Genomic DNA, 7,500 nt, shown 5'->3' on the forward strand with positions numbered 1-7,500 from the left:
AAGAAGAAGAAGCAGAAGAAGCAGAAGAAGGAGAAGGAGAAGAAGGAGAAGAAGAAGAAGAAGAAGAAGAAGAAGAAGAAGAAGAAGAAGAAGAAGAAGGAGAAGGAGAAGAAGAAGAAGAAGAAAAAGAAGAAGAAGAAGGAGAAGAAGAAGAAGAAGAAGAAGAAGAAGAAGAAGAAGAAGAAGAAGAAGAAGAAGAAGGAGAAGAAGAAGAAGAAGAAGAAGAAGAAGAAGAAGAAGAAGAAGAAGAAGAAGAAGAAGAAGAAGAAGAAGAAGAAGAAGAAGAAGAAGAAGAAGAAGCAGAGGGTCAAAATAATGATGGATGAAAAGACAGAGAAAGAAGGAGGGCAGAAAAAGGTGAGAGACAGAGCGTGAGAGGTTGAAATTGCAGAACAAACAAAGAAAGGAAAGGTGGACAGAAAGAGATGCCAAGGTGAGTAGAAGAGGAAAAAAGTTTAACAAATTAGAAAAAGAAACAAAGACAGACTGTACAAAGTCTGTGAAAGAGGGAAGAAGAGAGAGAGAAACAGAGATATTGATGGAGGGAAATAAAAAGAGACACAAAGGTGGTGTGAGTGTGTGGAAGAGAGAGAGAGAGAGAGAGAGAGAGAGAGAGAGAGAGAGAGAGAGAGAGAGAGAGAGAGAGAGAGAGAGAGCAAGCAAGGGAGAGAGTATGTGTGTGCATGTGTGTGTGTGTGAGTGAGAGAGAGAGAGAGAGAGAGAGAGAGACAGACAGACAGACAGACAGACAGACAGACAGAAAGAAAGAGACAGAAAGAGACAGAAAGAGACAGAGCAACAGAGCATGAGACAAGATGAGAAGGAAGAGAAAGCGAGCAGAACAAGAGGTCAACAAATCAAGAGTTTGCGCTGTCCGCCGCCGCCTCCTCCGCGGGGTCTTGTAAAGCACGGGATCAAAGCACACTGTGTTTTGTCATCTCATTAGGGCTCCATCTCCCGACCGCCTGCAGTCACACTATCTAATTGTGCCACGGACCTCAAGATGGGAATAAAAAAAAAAGACCCGGATCACTGGCAGAGCACAAACACAGCACAGCGCTCAAAGCCCAGTGCCCATAAAACTCATATTCATAAATAAACAGGCTGGCCTCGACTGACCCGCCACCACCCCCGTGGGACGTGGGGAAGGAAGGGAGCCATGCAGGGAGGCAGCCAGGGAGGCCGTCATGGGCTGGGGCTGGGGTTGGGTAGGGTAGGGTAGGGCTAGGCAGGCAGCCAGGCATGCTGTGCTGTGGGGTGGAGATGGGGTATGGGATGGAGACATGGAGCATTGTGGGAGCCAGAGCGACCAGTTTATGAGCCATAGCGACCAGCTTAGCGACGCTGGTAGAACGGTGCACAAGAGCTGATTTGAACGCCACTGTCATGTCACCCGGAACTTTTTCCCTGCGCGGAACAAACTCCCTGAGACAGGTCCACGGAGGCAGTCATGGGGTGAGGCAGGGGGAAACACTGGAATCAGGGTACTGAGGCAGTTGGGCATGCCATGGGGAGTACGTGAGGTGGGGTGGGGTAGGGTATGTAGGCAATGGCATGGGGTGCTGAAGGATTCAAGAGAGTCAATCACGTGGTAGGGTAAGGTAGGGTAGGGTAGGGTAGGGTAGGGTAGGGTAGGGTACATAGGGCGCGAGGCAAGGTGTGGGGTGGAACTGGGTTGTGTTGTGTTGGGAGGGAAGTTAGGGAGCAGCGGAGTGGGCTGGAGTATTTGGGGAGCCAGGCAGGCAGGCAGGCAGTCATGAAGTGAAGTAGGGAGAGAGTGAGGTATGCATGGGATGGGATGGCATGGGATAGGGTGAGTGGAGTTCAGTGGTTGGGTTTATGGGGAGGGTTGGTGTGGTGCAGGGAGGGAGACAGGCATGGAGTCATGGTGTGTGGTGGGCAAGGAGAGGGAGCCAGGCATGCTGTGGGTTGGAGATGGGATGGGGTGGGGTATGGTAGGCAGGAATGGGGTAGGCTGTGTGGTAGCCAGCGAGGAACGCATGAGGTGGGGTGGAGGGGGGGTAGGCTAGGCTAGGGTATGGAGGCACTGGCGAGGCATGCTGTGGATTGGAGATGGGGTGAGGTGGGGTATGGTGTGGTGGGGTAAGGTAGGCAGGCGTGGGGCGTGGTGGGGTGGGGTGGGCTGCGCCTGCAAGGCAGTCATGGGGTGATTTAGGGAGAGAGCCAGGCATGCTGCGGGGTGGAGGTGGCATGGCGTGTTTGGAGAGGCAGCGGGGCAGCCATGGGGTGGGGTAGGGAGAGAGTCTGGCATGGGGTGAGGTGGAGGTGGGGTGTGTTGGCGTAGGGTAGGGTAGAATGGTGTAGGGAGGCACGAGGTGGGCTGGGGTGTCTAGAGAGCCAGAGAGGCAGTCATGGGGTGAGGTAGGGAGAGGGAGAGAGCCAAGTATGGGGTGTGGGATGGGGTGGCATGTGGAGGGGAGGGTGGGGTGCGGGCCAGTGGCTGGGAGTCCCAGGGGGCCCACATCCAGGGGTAATTAAGCGCAGAGACCCCCCACTGCCATAACCCTCATCACTGATTCACAAGCCTGCACACACAGAGGCAGGGGCTCGGGGGTGTTGCTTGGGTTATGGAGCTAAGCTTCTTGGACTGTTTGTGTGTGTGTGTGTGTGTGTGTGTGTGTGTGTGTGTGTGTGTGTGTGTGTGTGTGTGTGTGTGTGTGTGTGTGTGTGTGTGTGTTTGTGTGTGTGTGTACGTGCGTGCGTGCGTGCGTGTGTGTGTGTGTGTGTGTGTGTGTACGTGCGTGCGTGTGTGTGTGTGTGTGTGTGTGTACGTGTGTGCGTGTGTGTTCTTGTGCACACAAGTCGGTTTTACTGTGCTGCATTCAGTGGGTAAATATTATTACATAAATGTGCCTATTTGCCAATTCCATGTATCACTACCGCAGAGTCGTAGCCAACATCTATATAAGCGACTTTAAAGAGGAACAGAATGGAACTGGGGACTTAGAAAAAGACCAGCCCCCAGCTAATTAATCACAGCGACTGAAGGAGTGATGACAACTAAAGTCTCAGTAAGTGTGCGATGATGTGACCAAGACACGCTGGCGTGAACTGTAATTATGTTAATCCAAAAAACCAAGGGTATGGGGTCATTTAGTGCATGTTATGGACCAGCTCCATTTTTATTTACGACATAAGAGAGGGGCGCATTTTCAGGCAGCATTGACAAAACAACACAATAGCACAACAAAATAGACAGAAAAAAAGAGGCCTACCTGTCTAGGTGTGCTTCTTCTTGGGTCCACTGCGAGGCACTGAAAGGATGGCTGGAATAGACAAACACGAGAAGAAAATTGATTTCAGATGGCTTGACACATAAACAAACAAAGCAAACAGTGAATCAACATGAATCTTTATGTGACCGTCAGTGAATGTGTACTACTGTATGTCTATACAATTTTTGAAAGAATTTCAATGAGAGCAGTACGCTTAGCACTAAAGAGGCATTACATGGACACAAGGTAAGATGTAAGATTAATATGTGAATGAATTACTGCCCCGAGTCAGCTGATGCTTTAAACTATTTCAGCCTATAAGGCACCTGCAAACAAACTGCTGCTGAATGCCTTAGCCCTTTTTGGGAAAAGGTGCCCTCAGCCTAAAAAACCCGAAATATCTCTGTCTCCGAAGCACATAAAAAACAAGACATAATTTGCTTTTAAACGCTAGGACCCTAATCTTGCATTCATTCAGCTCAAACATACCCACATTTTGATAAAAAAAAAAACCTAAAATTCAACAGAAAAAGGCACACGTTGCATAAAAAATGTAATGTGGTTTTGGGCTATTTTTGGTGGACAGACACTTTCCGAAAGACGTCTGTGCACCAAATATTTGATGCAAGGTGCGCCCTTTTCTGTTGAATTTGAAGTGTTTTATTTGGGCCAGACTTTTAGACAGGCATGCCACAGGCACCACTCAAACTCACACACACTGCAGAGGGGGCAGCTTTAACTCCAACACTGTAGATTTAGAAATAACTTGATGTTCCTGAAAGTCAGAAGTGGGATTCTCTGGTGCACATTGGCATGAGTTTGAGTTCATAAGTCGTGAAGACACGGCCCCAAAACATTATTTATTTATTTTTGCAAATAATCTATTCTTTCACCACACCCCAAAAAAAATGTTCTCCTGGTTTTCACATTTTGTCTCTGGATAGGCCACAGGGGGAAAACTGAACAAAGCATTGTAATGACCCGAGAGACAAGTTTGTCTTTGTTAGAGCCTCCATCATGCAGCCAAGGCCCAGTTGCGGCCATGAGGAGAGGCAGATGGTCAGCATATTCAATGGGCCAAAAAATTGCTGTGGCATTCAAGTGATGACTGATTGGCATTAGGAGTCCTCAAAAATATGCCAAAAAAATTCCCCTCACGCCATTACAGCACCATGCATACACACACACAGACACGCACACACACACACGCACACACACAGACACACACACACAGTCACACAGACAGACATACACACACACGCACACGTGCCACCCGTGCGATTGCATGCATACGTACGCACACACGTACACATGCATGACACGCGCACACACACACACACACACACACACACACACACACACACACAAACACACACACACACACACACACACACACACACACACACACACACACACACACACACACACACACACACACACACACACACACACACGTGCACACAATCACACCCGCACCCACACGTGCACGATCACACACACACACACACACACACACACACACACACGCACGCACGCACGCACGTACGCACGCACGCACGCACGCACGCACGCACGCATGACACACACGTGGCAGGTTGGTGGGTCCATGGGTTCATGCCGCTGGCATTAGCTTCGACCCCACCATCTGTGTGCCTGAGCAGTAAATTAAGATTAATCAGCCTGTGTTTTTCCAGGCCTCAACTGTCCAGTTTTTGGTAGCGCCCCGTGCCCACTGAAGGAAGCCCCAGACTCCTGTTTTCTTGGCAGGCCAGGAGTGGAGGCTGACGTGGACGGTGGCTCTGGCTGCTATTGTAATAGGGGCCCACCCACCACCTCCATGGCACTGACAGGCTTTTGAATTCAGAGACGCTCTCTGTGCTCCTCACCATCACTTCACATTTTTTTCAACGTCCTCATTAATTCATTTACAAGTAGTGTTTTCATAGACGTACATTCAGATGTCCAAAAGCTTCAAGATGTTCATGACTGCACTACCATGTAAACCTTTTTGTTTTCAGTACACTTTTGAGGCAGAGAGAAAACGAAGGTAGGCACACATAAAAGACGAAGAAAAATAAACCGCCAATCGCTTAACGTGTGTATGCTTGCGCGTGAAAGAAAGAAAGAAAGAAGGAAAGAAGGAAGGAAAGAAAGAAAGAAAAAGAAAGAAAAGAAAGAAACTTTGTTCAGAACACAAAACACATGACATTATGTCCAGTCTAAACTCTATTGTGACAAAATATGCAGTAAGAATCTTTTGATTATGTGGGGTGATCTAAAGACAAGGTCCAGGATGAAGATCTATGAAGATTTTCATTCAGCCAGATCCTATTATCCAAAGACTTTAGTTGGAAGAAACTAAACTTCAAGAGCTTGGTACAAACAGTATACATACCGACGCAAAGAAAGACACATGGTTACATACAGTACATACTTGAATACACACATGCACACGCACACGCACACGCACACACACACACACACACACACACACACACACACACACACACACACACACACACACAATGCAATTTTGTATACAAGATGAATTGCACACTCTCTGTAAAATTCTCTGGAAGATCCACAGAATTAATGTGCACCTGGTAATATGCAATGTATAAGTACAAACATACACATAATACATGAATTAATGTACACAAAACATGACATGCATTGCAAGCATGTACATAACTGACACACTTGTGTACACAATCTTTAAACATATACACAGAAATAGGTTCACATACAAGTACATCCATAGAGAAGTGGTCTACACATACTGCAGACAGGGGCCTCCAGTCTACATGATTTCCTATAGAGCATTAAGTATGCACAGCAGTGCATATTTGAATGCAAACCAATACAAACACATTGGCACGGATAATGTATACCACTGATTCTTGAGAAAGCGGCTAAAACATGTCTCTGCAATAAACTGCCAATTCTGTTGAAAATAAACTACATTTTCATGAACAAAATGAATCCAGGTAAAGACACAGGGGTCTGTTACATAAATGTACAGTCGTTTGAAATATTTAAGTGTAATTTTATTACTTTTCATGGCTATACTGTATTACCATACTATAAACCTGCCCACACCCTGTAAAAAAAGCTGTCCCAAGGACAGACATCATCATTTCAATTGACTTAAAATGTAAAAATCACTGATATTATTGAATAATATCACCATGATGTGAAAGTCCATATTGAAGTGGTTCTGCGGATATGCACATAGTGCGTGTAAAGCAATATTTACTACTATTTTCTGATTGCTCAAAGTGTGTCCAGCATATTAGTCACCACCGTCAGATTTTTTTAAAAAGACAATAAAATCAGGTATGCGCAAGGTCATTGTCATTACTTAGGACCCCTTTTCAAACCTTTAGATATTCTGAGTACTTAACCATCACTGAAGCTCCTGTAAGTTTACTAATTTCTCCTCAATTTGATAATTTGTTTGGACATTGGTACTGTCCCAACCATAAACTGTCAACACCGTTGGGAGTTTTAATAGTATTATTGTTACATTAATGTTAATTATACTGTATATACTTTTTCAGAAGCGTCATGAAGCCCCTAAGAAACAGAGCGAAAAAGTGGCTAATGTGAGCAAAAAATGTACAATATGTGAAAGAGTGTTTTTTTGTCTCACACCGTCAGATGTCACCACCGTCAGATTTTGTTCCGCTCATCATCTTGTTCCATATTTTACTAAATTGTGCTGGTTAATGAAACATTACATTATACTCCAGCCTCCACTGAGGTGCATTTGGAGGGTTTTTTGTCACAAAACCTGACGGTGGTGACATCTGATGTAGTTCACAAAAAAGCATGTGTTTTACATGTTTTTGACAAGTTTTAAGAATATGCTTCCAATAAGTATCTACAATTATTATGTTGAATTGTAAAAGTAATTCACTTAAATACAGTAAACTTATTTTTTTACTTCTAATTCTGTCTGACGCTGGTGACAAAACCAAGAAAGAGCCCATTTTATGAACAATGTAAAACATGGGGAGCTTGGCCAATACATTCACTGCACAGCCAAGACGTTCATCTATGATAATACACCTCTATATTTTGGATTTTAATAACTTAAAACCTGTTTATGCCACATTTTCAATAATCTAGGCCTACTTCCTAGAGTATCTAACAAATGAAGAAAAAACACATGCACAAACATACTGTGCACACACAAAAATTGTTTATGCTAGATGTCATTGACTTGAGAGGGCTATTTATTTTGCTAAATGTAGGTAATAAT

General features: G+C 45.3%; 1 protein-coding gene across 2 annotated transcripts in view; it reads right to left on the minus strand.

Annotated features, from left to right (window-relative positions):
* The window catches only part of LOC134447732 (zinc finger protein 469), a 476,258-nt gene that overhangs the window by 361,465 nt on the left and 107,293 nt on the right, over window positions 1-7,500 (minus strand). For both annotated transcript variants that reach the window (XM_063197351.1, XM_063197350.1), the window contains exon 3: window positions 3,237-3,287. The gene's annotated coding sequence lies outside the window, so the exon portion shown is untranslated. The remainder of the gene's footprint in view (window positions 1-3,236; window positions 3,288-7,500) is intronic.

This window comes from Engraulis encrasicolus, chromosome 4 (genome assembly GCF_034702125.1).
Source record: "Engraulis encrasicolus isolate BLACKSEA-1 chromosome 4, IST_EnEncr_1.0, whole genome shotgun sequence".
Taxonomy (NCBI): Eukaryota; Metazoa; Chordata; class Actinopteri; order Clupeiformes; family Engraulidae; genus Engraulis; species Engraulis encrasicolus.